Genomic DNA, 17,252 nt, shown 5'->3' with positions numbered 1-17,252 from the left:
TCATGTCTAAAAAGATGAAGGACCGAAAGCACTTTTTCTAAGACACAAAACTCGCACACACGTTGTTCTGGGCCTTTGTTGCTTTTCTTTTGAGCATGTGTGTTTAAACTGAGATTGTTTTCTTCATTTGTCCCACCTGAACCGAGCACATTTTCTCCAGTTTGGCTTTACCCCAATCCAAAAGCTTCTGGAAAAAAGCTGTGAAAATAGCAACAGAATGGAGACGAAAACAATGATGGAAATGTGACAAAAAAGTGACAAAAAAAAAGACAAAAAAAGACAGAAAAAAAGACAAAAAATGTGGAAAAAATGTGGAAAAAAAAGACAAAAAAATGACAAAAAATGTGAGAAAAAAAAGACTAAAATGATTAAAAAATGCCCCAAAAGACAAAAAATTACAAAAAATTTGAAAAAAAAAGAAACAAAAATGACAAAAAAGACAAAAAATTACAAAAAAAATTGACAAAATGTGAGTTGAAAAAAATGAGTTGAATACCTCAAAAAAAAAAAAGGATGGAAAAAAATCTGATGATGTGAGGAAAAAGATCCGTTTTGATGAGTTTTGTAGATCTTATCTTTCAAATGAGGTGTTACACTGGCCTACAGGATTTGGGTAAAGCTGAACTGGAGAAAATGCTCTGGGTTCAGGCGCGAGTTAAGAGGTTAAAATGTATGTCCTATATACCCGTGTGTGTGTGTGTGTGTGTATGTCTGTGTGTGTGTGTTTTTGTGTGTGCGCATGTGTGTGTGTGTTTAGGCCCACGGGACAGATGTGGCTCTTCGCTCCTCGGGCCTCTGGACTCTGTGGCCAAAGAACTGGGCGCTCACCTTTTACAGGTCAGTGCGGCTCCGTCCGTGTTTTCACTCTTCAGTTTCTGTTTTTATTGATACTGAAAAACAAATCAATCTTTTACTTCAACGTTTTGCATAAAGTTTAGTTTTTTTTTAATCAGGACAATGTGCAGCTACATTAAAAAGATGCTGCACCAGATTTAGCACAATTAAAATGACACAACTGAGTAAAAGAACGGCCTTGTTCCTCTGCCAGTGGCGGAGCGACGAGTACCTCAGTTCCTCCAGCAGGGGGGGCTCTCACGCTCAGCTCTGTCTCCTCCAGCAGGGGGGGCTCTCACGCTCAGCTCTGTCTCCTCCAGCAGGGGGGGCTCTCACGCTCAGCTCTGTCTCCTCCAGCAGGGGGGGCTCTCACGCTCAGCTCTGTCTCCTCCAGCAGGGGGGGCTCTCACGCTCAGCTCTGTCTCCTCCAGCAGGGGGGGGCTCTCACGCTCAGCTCTGTCTCCTCCAGCAGGGGGGGCTCTCACGCTCAGCTCTGTCTCCTCCAGCAGGGGGGGCTCTCACGCTCAGCTCTGTCTCCTCCAGCAGGGGGGGCTCTCACGCTCAGCTCTGTCTCCTCCAGCAGGGGGGGCTCTCACGCTCAGCTCTGTCTCCTCCAGCAGGGGGGGCTCTCACGCTCAGCTCTGTCTCCTCCAGCAGGGGGGGGCTCTCACGCTCAGCTCTGTCTCCTCCAGCAGGGGGGGCTCTCACGCTCAGCTCTGTCTCCTCCAGCAGGGGGGGCTCTCACGCTCAGCTCTGTCTCCTCCAGCAGGGGGGCTCTCACGCTCAGCTCTGTCTCCTCCAGCAGGGGGGGCTCTCACGTTCAGCTCTGTCTCCTCCAGCAGGGGGGGCTCTCACGCTCAGCTCTGTCTCCTCCAGCAGGGGGGGCTCTCACGCTCAGCTCTGTCTCCTCCAGCAGGGGGGGCTCTCACGCTCAGCTCTGTCTCCTCCAGCAGGGGGGGCTCTCACGTTCAGCTCTGTCTCCTCCAGCAGGGGGGGCTCTCACGTTCAGCTCTGTCTCCTCCAGCAGGGGGGGCTCTCACGCTCAGCTCTGTCTCCTCCAGCAGGGGGGGCTCTCACGTTCAGCTCTGTCTCCTCCAGCAGGGGGGGCTCTCACGCTCAGCTCTGTCTCCTCCAGCAGGGGGGGCTCTCACGTTCAGCTCTGTCTCCTCCAGCAGGGGGGGCTCTCACGCTCAGCTCTGTCTCCTCCAGCAGGGGGGGCTCTCACGCTCAGCTCTGTCTCCTCCAGCAGGGGGGGCTCTCACGCTCAGCTCTGTCTCCTCCAGCAGGGGGGGCTCTCACGCTCAGCTCTGTCTCCTCCAGCAGGGGGGGCTCTCACGTTCAGCTCTGTCTCCTCAGACTCTGGACGGCTTCGTGTTCGTGGTGGCGGCAGATGGAAAAATCCTGTACATTTCAGAGACGGCGTCGGTTCATCTCGGCCTCTCACAGGTACAACACAAAACAACACAAAACCCAAAACTTGTACGTGTGCTCTTGTACTTACGACATTGTGAGGACCAGTTTGAGCTTTTAACCAACAGAGTGAGGACATTTTTGGTGGTCCTCACTTATTTGAAGGACTGTTTGAGGGTCAAGGTGTGGTTTTAGGGTTAGAATTGGGTTTAGATTAGGGTTAGCGTTGCCCTAACCTTTAGTTACATTATGTCTATGAGTGTGTGTGTTCTAGTAATTACGACATTGTGAGGACCATTTTGAATTTTTAACCAACAGAGTGAGGACATTTTAGGTGGTCCTCACTTCTTTGAGGTCTGTTTGAGGGTCAAGATGTGGTTTTAGGGTTAGGGTTAGAATTGGGTTCAGATTAGGTTTAGGGTTAGGATTAAGTGTCCTCACTAAGATACAAGTATTGTGAGGACCATTTTTAGTTTTTAACCAACAGAGTGAGGACATTTTAGGTGGTCCTCAATTCTTTGGAGGACTGTTTGAGGGTCAAGATGTGGTTTTAGGGCTAGGGTTAGGGTTAAGTTTAGGGTTAGGGTAATAAATTGTGTCTATGAGTGTGTGTGCTCTTGTACTTACGACATTGTGAGGACCATTTTGAATTTTTAACAACAGAGTGAGGACATTTTTGGAAAGTGAGGACATTTTTGGTGGTCCTCACTTATTTGAAGGACTGTTTGAGGGTCAAGATGTGGTTTTAGGGTTTGGGTTAGAATTGGGTTCAGATTAGGTTTAGGGTTAGGATTAAGTGTCCTCACTAAGATAGAAGTATTGTGAGGACCATTTTTAGTTTTTAACCAACAGAGTGAGGACATTTTAGGTGGTCCTCACTTCCTTGGAGGACTGTTTGAGGGTCAAGATGTGGTTTTAGGGTTAGAATTGGGTTTAGATTAGGGTTAGTGTTGCCCTAACCTTTAGTTACATTCTGTCTATGAGTGTGTGTGTTCTAGAAATTACGACATTGTGAGGGCCTGTTTGAGTTTTTAACCAACAGAGTGAGGACATTTTTGTAAAGTGAGGACATTTTTGTAAAGTGAGGACATTTTTGGTGGTCCTCACTTCCTTGGAGGACTGTTTGAGGGTCAAGATGTGGTTTTAGGGCTAGGATTAAGTTTAGGGTCTGTGTAATAAATGATGTCTATGAGTGGGTTTTGAATTTTTAACCAACAGAGTGAGGACATTTTAGGTGGTCCTCACTTCTTTGAAGGACTGTTTGAGGGTCAAGATGTGGTTTTCGGGTCAGGGTTAGGATTAAGGTTAGGGGGTTATGAGGTTATGGGGTTCTTATAAGGCACTCGATAAAAAAACACTTCATCATCATCACTGCAATATCCTGAGTAAGTACAAACTGCTCAGTTTTGACAATCTAATCCTATACAATAATCTAAGAACTAGATTCAAAATCACCAATAACGCAGCTCCACCACCACTGAAGAACTTTGTCAGACTTTGTTCTGAGCAAAATACAAGAGCTACTCGATCCACTGCAAATAAAAGCTGTGTCATTCCTAAAAGATTGTCGGCCTTTGCACAATGTGCCTTCTCGTTTCGCTCCATTAAACAGTGGAACGAACTTCCAGACCGTCTGAAACTGTCTGTGGATCAGTCGTGTCAGCATTAATGAATGTATTGTAAACTATAGAGATTGTTTAGTTTTTTGTGTGTGTGTACACTTTTAGGAAAAGCATAGAACGTATTTTATACAGTGATTTTATTGTAGATTGGATTTATAGATTGTAATTGTAATGCTTTATGTTCACACCTGCGGATGGAAAACATCTGCTGAGCTAAATCTGGTACAAACCATCTCCTGTTGTAAAGACTAATGGTTCTGTACATTGTCCCTGTTTCAATAAATAATGATAATAATAATAATAATAATAATAATAGTGTGTGTGTGTGTCTGCGTGCGTACGTATGTATGTATGTGTGTGTGTGCTCATCAGTGTGTGCTCGTGTGCAGGTGGAGCTGACGGGGAACAGCATCTTCGAGTACATCCACCCCTCAGACCACGAGGAGATGAGCGCGGTGCTGGGGACGCACCTGCAGCCGCTCCGCACAGGTGAGTCCCGCTCCGTGCACGTGACCCGCGCACGTGCCTCTGACCACGTGCACGTGCCTCTGACCACGTGCACGTCTCTCCGCTCACGTGCGCGTCTCTGCAGAGCTGGAGATGGAGCGCTCGTTCTTCCTCAGGATGAAGTGTGTTCTGGCCAAGCGTAACGCGGGTCTGACCAGCGGCGGGTTTAAGGTACATCTGTGAGTCTGAGCTCCGTGTTCAAACGCTACATCTTAAACCCTCCAGCACAGAACCTCTGGCCCTCAAGATGATTTTGAGAAACATTATTACACAAATCAGAGAGTACTTTTAACATTCTAGGAGTTAAATGGGAGAAAAAAGGTAGAAATACTCTCAATGCACCCAATGAGGTCATATATTATGCACAACACTGGCGTTTGAAAGAAGTGCACTCTTGTTTTAAGGAAGAAATGACATAAATTTACATGAATGAACAGATTAAATCTAAGGTTTGAGTAGATTTGGTCTTAGACGAGGTAAAAGCTTTAGTAGTCGTTATTTGTTATTTGTATTTGGCGCAAACATTTGTATCTTGGACTTCAAATTAGACTAGAATTCAACATAGAAGATTTTTAACCCTTAACTCCCACCTGAACCGAGAACATTTTCTCCAGCTTTACCCCAATCCAAAAGCTTCTGGAAAAAAGGTGTGAAAATAGCAACAAAACTGAGACGAAAAACAAGGATGAAAATGTGAAAAAAGTGACAAAAAATTGACAAAAAAAATGACAAAAATTGACAAAAAATTGACTTAAAAAGTGAGATAAAATTGACGAAAAAATGAGAAGAAATGGACGAAAAAGTGATACGAATTTGACAAAAAAAAATGCTCTTAACTCCCACCTGAACTGAGCACATTTTCTCCAGTCTCAGTTTGGCTTTACCCCAATCCAAAAGCTTCTGGAAAAAAGGTGTGAAAATAGCAACAAAACTGAGACGAAAACAAGGATGGAAATGTGACAAAAAAGTGAGAAAAAGTGACAAAAAATGTACAAAAAAAAGACAAAAATTTGACAAAAGAGTGAGAAAAATTTGACGAAAAATGGACAAAAAAGTGACAAAAAAGTGACAAAAAAGTGACAAAAAATGACAGAAATTTGACAAAAAAGTGAGAAAAAATTGACGAAAATTTGACGAAAAAGTGACAAAAAATGTACTAAAAATGTTCCAAAAAAATTACAAAAAGGACCAAAATTTGACAAAAAAGTGAGAAAATTTGACGAAAAAGTGACAAAAACTACCAAAAATTTGACGAAAAATTGAGAAAAAAGTGACAATAAAATGACAAAAATGGACAAAAATTTGACAAAAAAGTGAGAAAAATTTTATGAAAAATGAAGACAAAATGGACGAAAAAGTGACAAAAATGAGACGACTGCCCAACAAAAAAAAGTGATGAAAAAAAATCTGATGATGTCAGGAAAAAGATCAATTTAGTTTTGTAGATCTTAGCTTTCAAATGAGGTGTTACACTGGCCTACAGGATTTGGGTAAAGCTGAACTGGAGAAAATGCTCTGGTTCAGGCGGGAGTTAAGAGGTTAATTCAAGCAATTTTAAGTCATTCATCTCCTTTAAGATGGTCATGTTTCCAGTGTTGTGCTTTACTTTGGGCTAATAATCAGCGGCTTCGGCCCTCGGTCTATTTACGATAAAGAAAATCGTTCCCTCCGCCATGAACACTCGCCTCCCCCTGTCTTAACCTGTGTGTGAGCAGGTGATCCACTGCAGCGGGTACCTGAAGGTGGCGCCGTGCTCCCAGGGCGTGGCGTGGTGCCGCCCGGTGGCGCTGCTCACCGTGGGCCACTCTCTGCCGCACAGCGCCGTCACGGAGATCCCTCTGCACACAAACATGTTCATGTTCAGAGCCGCGCTGGACTTCAGGCTCCTGTTCCTGGACTCCAGGTCCGTGTCTTCGCTCTCACACACAGAGACCTGAGACAGATACAAGAGGGGGAGGGTCACTGTGGCAGCCAGATGCACCAATCAGAGAGAGGCGTGGTCTGTCCCGCAGGACGGCTCAGGTCAGGGGCGGATTCTGGAAGAGCACAGAAGGGCCACCGGTCCCGCCTCAACCGAGCTTTACCCCAATCTAAAAGCTAAAAAGAAAAGCACCAAAATAGCGAGAAAAAGAGGATGAAAAGTCAACAAAAACATGAGAAAAACACGGACAAAAAATGATAGAAAAATAATTTAAAAAACAAGAAAAACATGACAAAAATGTGGCGACGTGACGAAAAGTTTCCGTCACTTTTGTAGGTCTTAGCTTTCAAACGAGGCGTTACATTGTTGAGAAGTCGAGAAGCTTTTAGATTTGGGTAAAGCCCAGTAATGAAAAAAACATGAATCTAAAAGGAATTCCGTGGAGTATGGTGCATCCACAAGGTTCAATTTTGGATCATTATTATTTATTATTTATATTAATGATTTTGCTTCTGTTTCTATGACCACCTTTCGCGCTCTTTTTGCTGCTGATGCCGATCAAAAAAATAAGAGTCCAGGGCTGTTTTTCAGTCCCAGTTCGCCCCTGACTCAGTTTAGGACTGGGTAACGATTTCATTTCAATACGATACTTTAAAGAGGGGGTATTCTGCTTTTTTCAGTCACATAGCACCAGTCTATATCACACTACAATGATGACCTTCTGTTGGTCTGTAAATGCAGTAAATTAGAATAACTGCCTTGTATAAAATTGCTCTCTCAAAATGGCTGTAGTTTTTTGTCACATTTTTGTGATTTTTTCGTCAATTTTTTATCCATTTTTTGTCATTTTTTTGTCACATTTCCATCCTTGTTTTCGTCTCAGTTTTGTTGCTATTTTCACAGCTTTTTTCCAGAAGCTTTTGGATTGGGGTAAAGCCAAACTGGAGAAAATGTGCTCGGTTCAGGTGGGAGTTAAGGGGTTAAAAATGTTCAAATTCTGTATTTTCCTCCCCCTACATGTTCCTCCATGTCCTAATGTGTAGAATGAGCTCAGACCTGTTCACCACAACTGCCCCTAAAATCCTGTCACTCGAAAAGGTGTCGTCATGCACGAGCTTAATATAGAACCTGCAGTTACACGTATGGCCTGAGGCGACAGTAGTGAGTAACTTAACTCCCACCTGAACAGATCCCATTTTGTCCAGTTTGGCTTTACCCTAATCAAAAAGCTTCTTGGGACAAAAGCACAAAACAGCCACAAAAAATGAGAAGAAAACAAGGATGTAAACGCAACAAAAATGTGACAAAAATTCAAAAAAATGTGACAAAAATTCAACAAAAAAATGACGAAAACTCAACAAAAAAATGACGAAAATTCAACAAAAAAATGACGAAAATTCAAACAAAACATGACAAAAATTCAACAAAAAAAGAGACAAAAATTCAACAAAAAAGACAAAAATTCAACAAAAAAATGACAAAAATTCAACAAAAATGTGACAAAAATTCAACAAAAATGTGACAAAATTTCAACCAAAAAGTGACAAAAATTCAACAAAAATGTGACAAAAATTCAACAAAAATTGACAAAAATTCAACAAAATAGACAAAAATTCAACAAAAAAATGACAAAAATTCAACAAAAATGTGACAAAAATTCAACAAAAAAGTGACAAAAATTCAACAAAAACTCAACAAAAAAAATGACAAAAATGTGACAAAAATGGAAAAAAAGAAAGAAAGAAAAAACATACAAAAGGTGACACAACACAGCAACAATGCGAGGAAAAATGTCAGTTTTGTGGGTCTTAGCTTTCAAATGAGTTGTTACACAGGCCTATATAATGGCCAAAGAGGACAGAATGCATTTGGTTCAGGCGGGTGGTAAGAGGTTAAGATTAGATCACCGCTCGCTCTCTGTCCCACAGGGTGACGGCGCTCACCGGTTTCCCCGCGGAGGAGCTGCTGGACCGGAGTCTGTACCAGCTCGTGCACCTGGCGGACGTGCTCCACCTGAGACACGCCCACCAGCTCCGTGAGACTCTCGTTCACCTTCCGACCTTTAGCGCCTCCTTTTCCTGCTGTGACTGTGGCTCCTGTCTCTGTTTGGGCCCCAGTGCTGCTGAAGGGTCAGGTGACCACCAAGTACTACCGGCTGCTGTCCCGGGGCGGGGGCTGGGTGTGGGCCCAGAGCTACGCCACCGTCATCCAGAGCAGCCGCGTCTCCAGACCGCACTGCGTGGTCAGTGTCCAGCACGTCCTCAGGTCAGTCTGCCCCACAGAGCCCCACAGAGCCCCAATGCATGTTGGGTAATCGGGAAAGTCAGGACGTTTTCTGCTGAGCCGCCAGAAACAGATATTGATTAATAATGGATTCTCTCATGGGGCTGTTTTCCCATGAGTGTTCATTAACCTCTTAACTCCCGCCTGAACCGAGAGCATTTTCTCCAGTTCAGCTTTACCCCAAATCCTGTAGGCCAGTGTATCACCTCATTTGAAAGCTAAGACCTACAACACTAAATTTATCTTTTTCATCACATCATCAAATTTTTTTTCATCACTTTTTTTGTTGGGCAGTCGTCTCATTTCTGTCAAATTTTCGTGACTTTTTTGTCACTTTTTCGTCAAATTATTCGCATTTTTGTGTCAAATTTTTGTCCTTTTTTTGTCACTTTTTTGTCACTTTTTTGTTTTAAATTTTGTCAATTTTTTGTCAATTTTTTGTAACTTTTTCGTCAAATTTTCGTCAAATTTTGTCATTTTTTTGTCATTTTTATGTCACTTTTTTGTCACTTTTTTCTTATTTTTACTCAATTTTTTGTCACTTTTTCGTCTAATTTTTCTCACTTTTTTCACATTTTCATCCTCGTTTGCGTCTCAGTTTTGTTGCAGAAGCTTTTGGATTGAACTCTTCTTCTTCTTCTTCTTCTTCTTCTTCTTCTTCTTCTTCTTCTTCTTCTTCTTCTTCTTCTTCTTCTTCTTCTTCTTCTTCTTCTTCTTCTTCTTCTTCTTCTTCTTCTTCTTCTTCTTCTTCTTCTTCTTCTTCTTCTTCTTCTTCTTCTTCTTAAGATGGATCATATTTATTCCACCTTTCGCCGAGCCCCGCCCCCCTTAGTTACTGTTGCTACGTCTGTCATTCTTTCTGATGCTGCTGCTAAAGTGACTCGTGTTAGTGACTCTAATTGGAGCAATAAATGCGCGATATCCTCCAGATCGAGGGAAAAGGGATATTTAACCCCTTTTACCCCAGTCCAAAAGCTTCTGGAAAAAAGGTGTGAAAATAGCAGCAAAACTGAGACGAAAACGATGACGGAAATGTGACAAAAAAGGGAGAAAACATTGACAAAAAAGTGACGAAAAAAAGAAAAAAAAATATGACAAAAATATGACCAAAAAATTGATTAAAAAAAAGACAAAAATTGTGACCAAAAAATATGACAAAAAATGACAAAAAATTGATTAAAAAAAGACAAAAAATGTGACAAAAAATGACCCAAAAATAATGATAAAAAAGACAATAAATGTGACAAAAAATGTGACAAAAATGTGACAAAAGAGTGATGAAAAATGAAAAGCTACAAAATGAGTTGAATACCCCCCCCCCCCCCCCAAAAAAAAAGAAAAGATGGTAAAAAAAATCTGATGACGTGAGGAAAAAAGATCAATTTAGATGAGTTTTGTAGATCTTAGCTTTCAAATGAGGTGTCACACTGGCCTACAGGATTTGGGTAAAGCTGAACTGGAGAAAATGCTCTCGGTTCAGGCGGGAGTTAAGAGGTTAAGACCTTACTCAATCTAACAAAGGATAAAGGACATAAATGTTGACACTAAAGCAAACAGACAGGTCTTAATCATGAATCCCTGATGATAAAACTGGACAAATGAGATATTTGTCTAACCTGTGATCAGTGAGCCGGAGTCCAGGGAGCTCAGACTGTCCACAGACCAGAGTGCGGCCCCGCAGCAGCACCACAGCGCCCCCCTCAGGAGTGCCCCGCCCAGGAGGACGGCCCACAGGAGGGACAGGACGTGTCTCCGCCTGCAGGTACAGATCTTCCTCCCACTGTTTGGACATTTACTCACAGATCTCCTCCTGTCTGTGCCCAGCCCGGTGACCCCAGCTCCTCGGAGGCGGGACTCAGGCAGAGACGTCCCCCGCCCCACACCCGCAGGACCTCGCCGGAGCCCGCGGGCCGGTCCTTTGCTCCGGCTCTGCAGCTCGTGGACTCTCTGAAGTGCTCAGGTAATGTGAGAGCGTCTGCTTCCATCCGCCTCCGCTTCATGACGTTTGTCCCTTTAGGCCCCGCGATGGCCCCCAGGGGCCGCCTGAAGGAGGAGCCCCGGGAGGACGAGCGCTGGCCCCTGCCCCCCACGACACGGGGTCCCACAGCGGCTGAAGGAGGGGCCCTGACGGGACACGCCGCCGCGGTGGACCTGTTCAGATAGACGGGACCCATCGCTCTTCAAACTGTCGTTCACCTAAAAGCAAATCCAAGACAAGAACACGAAGAACTCACAGAAATGCTTCAGACCTTTCAGGTGTTCGAGGGAGCGGTGCTGTCCCGGCGGAAGATCGGGACCCAGAATCTCCAAATTCATTCATGATTTCTGACGAGACTTTGACCTAAATCTGGACTATGGTTTGAAAACAGCTGAAAACATCTGGATCATTCAGATTTTGCAATGTTTGATCACGGAAAAATATATTGAGCAAATGGATTCACCGACTGGAAAACTATGGTTAGGATCTAACGGCGCTTCTCCTTTTTATTCCTTTATATTTGACTCAGTTTTAGGGCCGACTTTCACACTGATGAGTTTTTATGATACGTTTATTAAATCTCCCTATGGGGAACGTCTGCAGCTGAGCACATGCGTTCCTGTCACTTTTCTACTCAAAGAAAATAATATTTTAGGCCAAATATAAACGCTCTGAGAAAGGCTTATGCCAAAAGGCGTTTATATTATGTTGTAGCCAAATTAACTGTTCAACTGCTCTTAACTGGTTCAAATCATATCTCTCTGATCGTTTTCAGTTCATTCAGTTTAAATCATTTAAATCCCCCTCTCCTCCGGCGTTCCCCAAGGCTCTGTCCTTGGCCCTCTCTTATTTATCATCTACCTTCTCCCCCTTGGCCATATTCTTCGCAAATTTCACGCCAGTTTCCTCTGTTATGCGGATGACACCCAGCTCTACCTTTCCACCAAACACACCACTGCTCTCCCTCCCTCTTCCCTCTGTGCCGCAGGAAATCAAATCCCGGTTCTCCCTCAATGTTCTCAAACTTAACAGTGATAAAACCGAGGTCCTCCTCATTGGCAAGAAGTCCATCCTATCCAAAACTGACAGCCTCTCCATCAACACTGACAACTCAACAGTCCCCCCCCTCCCCTCAGGTTAAGAGTCTGGGTGTCATCCTGGACAGCACTCTCTCCTTCCAGGCCCATATCAGCAATATCACCCGTTCAGCATATTTCCATCTCCGGAACATCACCCGCCTCCGCCCCTCCCTCACCCCCAATACACAGTCCACAGTCTTGTCACATCCCGGTTAGATTACTGTAACTCACCCCTCTTTGGTCTCCCCCCAAAAATCACTCCACAGCTCGTCCAAAACTCCGTCCACTCATCACATCACCCCAGTTCTTCAGCAGCTCCACTGGCTCCCCATTAAACATCACATTCAATACAAGATCCTTCTCCTCACCTTCAAATCTCTGAATAACCTGGCCCCTCCTTATCTCACTGAGCTCCTTCATGTGCCTCCTCCCTCCTCACCCTCCGGTCCTCCTCTGCCCCTCAGCTGTCTGTACCTACTGCCCACTTAGCCACCATGGGTGCTCCAGCTTTTAGCCGCTCAGCCCCCAAACCTCTGGAACTCACTCCCGGCTGAACTCCGTCACATGACCTCTCTGCCCCTTTTTAAAAACGTGCCTGAAGTGTTGCCTTGGCACATTCACGTATTTCTGAGTAATCTGTAAAAACTCTGATGGCGGCCATTTTAGGGATAGGTTTGCCTGAGTCCTCCTAGGAACGCCCCCACCTCCTGGAGACGCCTCCGAGCTTTCGTCACCAGCCGAGTAACCAACCACTGCTCCTCAGCAGAACCCCCTCCCCACTGATGCCACAGACAGCGTGTGGAGGGGGCGTGTCTAAAGGCTCAGAGGTTCTTAAAGAGACAGAGGCCTATTTCAAGACATTCACTACAGCCATTTTGAGAGAGACATTTTATACAAGGCAGTTATTCTAATTTACTGCATTTACAGACCAACAGAAGGTTTGTCATCATTGTAGTGTGATATAGACTGGTGCTATGGGACTGAAAAAAGCAGAATACCCCCTCTTTAAATCTACCTATGGGAAACGTATGCGGCTGAGCACATGCGTTCCTGTCACTTTTCTACTCAAGAAAAAGAATACTACGCTCTGAGGAAGGCTTATGCCAAAAGGCGTTTATATTATGTTGTAGCCAAATAAAGAACAGTGTGAGTGTCTCTGTCTGGATTTATGAATCACATCGATGTGCTGCCCTTGGAGGACGCGGCGCTTCTTTCCTCTGGTTTCTCCTTTTGAGCATCCATGTCTGTACAGTGTGAATTCTGTAAAGAAAATCCAAATGTAAAATGTGTTTTTGCTCTACTTTAACCTCTTAACTCCCACCTGAACATGTTTTCTTGTTTTCTCCAAATTCTCCAAATCTAAAAGCTTCTTCAAACCAGCCACAAAAAATGAGAAGAAAATGAGGATGTAAACGCAACAAAAAACGCTTAAAAGTGACCCAAAAATCAAGCGACAAAAATGACAAAAACTCAACAAAAAAGTGACAAAAGAGCAGCAAAAAATAACAAAAATCCAGCAAAAAATAACAAAAATCCAGCAAAAAAAATGACAAAAATCCAGCAAAAAATAACAAAAATCCAGCAAAAAAATGACAAAAATCCAGCAAAAAAAAGACAAAAAAACAGCAAAAAAAAGACAAAAATCCAGCAAAAAATGACAAAAATCCAGCAAAAAATGACAAAAATCCAGCAAAAAAATGACAAAAATCCAGCAAAAAATAACAAAAATCCAGCAAAAAAAAAGACAAAAATCCAACAAAAAAATGACAAAAATCCAGCAAAAAAATGACAAAAATCCAGCAAAAAAATGACAAAAATCCAACAAAAAAATGACAAAAATCCAGCAAAAAAATGACAAAAATCCAGCAAAAAAATGACAAAAATCCAGCAAAAAAAGACAAAAATTCAACTAAAAAAAGACAAAAATCCAACAAAAAAAAGACAAAAATCCAGCAAAAAAGACAAAAATCCAGTAAAAAAAATGACAAAAATCCAGCAAAAAATGACAAACATCCAGCAAAAAAAAGACAAAAATCCAACAAAAAAAAGACAAAAATCCAGCAAAAAAAAGACAAAAATCCAACAAAAAAAAGACAAAAATCCAACAAAAAAAAGACAAAAATCCAGCAAAAAAAAGACAAAAATCCAACAAAAAAAAGACAAAAATCCAACAAAAAAAAAGACAAAAATCCAGCAAAAAAAAGACAAAAATCCAGCAAAAAATGACAAAAATCCAGCAAAAAAATGACAAAAATCCAGCAAAAAAATGACAAAAATCCAACAAAAAAATGACAAAAATCCAGCAAAAAAATGACAAAAATCCAGCAAAAAAAGACAAAAATCCAGCAAAAAAAAGATAAAAATCCAGCAAAAAAAGACAAAAATCCAGTAAAAAAAATGACAAAAATCCAGCAAAAAATGACAAACATCCAGCAAAAAAAAGACAAAAATCCAACAAAAAAAAGACTAAAATCCAGCAAAAAATGACAAACATCCAGCAAAAAAATGACAAAAATCCAACAAAAAAAAGACAAAAATCCAGCAAAAAAAGACAAAAATTCAGCAAAAAAAGACAAAAATCCAGCAAAAAAAGACAAAAATCCATCAGAAATTGTTTAAAAAATCCAGCAAAAAAAAAAAGACAAAAATCCAGCAAAAAAAAGACAAAAATCCAGCAAAAAAAAGACGAAAATCCAGCAAAAAAGTCACAAAAATGCATCAAAAAAGTAATAAAAAAGTGACAAAAACACATAGGGGACATTAAAAGTGAGAGAATGCATTTGGTTTTGGCGGGTGGTAAGAGGTTAAATAAAATAAAAGTTGGTCTAAAAAGGGAATGTTTTGTCTGCAGTGTCTCCTTTTTACTGAACTATAAACAGCAGGTGAACAAAGGTCTGAGGCAGAAAGATACAAATATTTATCATTATTCTCACATTTGTCACTTAAACATTCTGTAAAAAATGTGTTTATGTGGAAAATATGATCAAACACTGCAAGAACGACACAGACACATCCATTCTATTTATAAAAGTAAAGTTTATACAATTATGTCTATATTCAATCCTCTGTACAACACAACAGATGAAGCAACGTCTGTACAGTCTTTAAACACTGGTCCGTCCTCAGGGGGCGTGGCCTGTGTCTGAAACTCCGCCCTGTCCTGAGTCACTCTTCAAAAACCAGAAAAGTCCAGCTGTGTCGAGGGAACAGACTTCGCTCCTGGAAACTTCACTGGGATCTGAGCGATTCTTTAAAACGGGTTTAATGCCCAAATACTTCAACGCCAGAAAGAAAAACAAAACTGAGCATATTTAAAAACATTTGCATCGTTATTCAGGAGGGAATGTAAACAGTACATCTTTCTTAAATAGTGTTTTATGTTTAGAAATTAGACTTTTAAGGTCAAACAGTTACATCACTTAAGTAGTGTTTTTACAAAGTACTTTTTTACTTTTTGCTTGCACTAGACTACAATTATTCTTAAGTCAAGTCTTAATAATAATAATAAATATTTTGGTTTCTTGACCCTCCTCTGGGGTCTGATGATTGTGACAGCGCTAAAAGTATTTTCCATAAACTCGATCCAAAGCCTGGACATTTTAGAGCAATATTATTATACGGCTCTTCACAACGTAAGTAGAAGCTCCGTTGATTTGAATGGGATTTCCCAACGTTCTACCGGTCATTATTTTCTGATAAAGGACCTCTGAGAAAAATGACCGCTGCCAATGGCAACGGAGTTTCGCGCGTACGTAGTAGCGGGCACTATCTCTCCGTCACTGCCAGAGAAGTTGGGGAATCGCTCGTGAAGTTAGCGTGAGTCTGACTTTCAACTACTACTACTACCCAGAGATTCACCACCATTCCTCCAACTGTGCCTTCAACTAAGTAGCTAGGCTATCTGCTAGCCGTGCTGCTTCTAGCCTAGCAAACTTTTGGGAACTATTTGTCGCGGAAGTCATTAAATAAACCTTTCGACCTTCATAAAAGTGTACGAAGTTTATGTTGTGTGTTCAGTTGGCAAATGGTAATAAGCGGGAAAATAAGCACCTCCTGTCGGTGCTTATTTTCCCGATAATGACCAGCGTTCTATACATTATCCCTTACTTATATTTGGAGTAACAAGTGTTTACCTCAGTATTATGTATAATTATTACTCAAAATCATGTCGGGGCAGATGTCGGGCTGGGCAATTCATCGAACTTTAATCTAAATCGTGATTTTAAGGTCGAGCTCGCACATTGCAGCAGCGCCTGTCAGGTCAATCGCAGGGAAACACTCGGCCCAAACAAACAGGAAGCTCAGGATGATACATGCGGCACACAGAGGACCTGGAGATTTGAAATGTAAATTGAATGTGGCGCCGGTCAGGCAAAATGGAGCAGCTGAGAGGAGCTTTAACTGAGATGCTTTATAGGATTATTCAACACTTATTCGACAATAATTTTTTATTTACACTATCTACATAACAAAATAAATTATTCTGGGTCGTCTTGTCAATTATAGATTAGGTCACGGGTGTTCGATGCATTTCAATATCTGCCAAATAATAAATATGACTGTTGAGTGAGGAAATTGTGTTTGTCTGTATGATGGTCCATCGTGTCCAGGCTGCAAAATGTTTCTATTTAAGCTGAAATGAATGGTTCTGTTTGGATCCTGAAGCTGCAGCAGGCGAGAGGAACCCTGTGAGATAATGGTCTTCTCCAGGGCGTGGTCCTGTGGTCAAGCTTCTTATACAGAAGGTCCACGGATGTGTCCAGGGGCGGACTGGCCATATGTTTCATTCTGGAAGAGCACAGAAGGGCCACTGGCTCTCACTTTACCTGACCCTTACCTCCGAGCGAAACCGAGCTTTACCCAAGTCTAAAAACTTAAAAGAAAAGCATGGAAATAGCGCCGAAAGTGAGGATGAAAACAGAACAACAAAGCGATCTAAAAAAGCCAAGAAAAAGTGACCAAAAAATGTACAACAAAAACTACAAAAACATGACAAAAATGCAGCAACAACGTGACTTTTGTCGGCCATTGTTTTCAAATGAGGCGTCGCTCTCCAGTCAAGAAGCTTTTAGATTTGGGTAAAGCTGAACTGGAGAAAATGCACTCAGTTAACCTCTTAACTCCCGCCTGAACCGAGAGGATCTTTTTCCTCACGTCATCAGACTTTTTTTCCATCATTTTTTTGTTGGGTATTAACTCATTATTGTAACTTTTTTGTCATTTTTTGTCACATTTTTGTCATTTTTTCATCAATTTTTTTCATCACATTTTTGTCATTTTTTGGTCAAATTTTTATCAATTTTTTGTCATTTTTTTTAATCACATTTTTGTCATTTTTTCATCACATTTCTGTCATTTTTTAAATCACATTTTTGTCATTTTTGTCATCACATTTTTGTCATTTTTTTGTCACATTTTTGTAATTTTTTTCATCACATTTTTGTCATTTTTTTGTCACATTTTTGTCATTTTTTTAAATCACATTTTTGTCATTTTTTCCACCATTTTTTGTCAATTTCTTGTGATATTTTGTCACATTTTTGCCCCTTTTTCATAAATTTTTCGTCACTTTTTTGTCAATGTTTTCTCACTTTTTTTTCACATTTCCATCATTATTT

Source organism: Gobius niger (assembly GCF_951799975.1).
Source record: "Gobius niger genome assembly, chromosome: 11".
Classification (NCBI taxonomy): domain Eukaryota; kingdom Metazoa; phylum Chordata; class Actinopteri; order Gobiiformes; family Gobiidae; genus Gobius; species Gobius niger.
Note: the sequence above shows the minus strand (reverse complement) of the source record.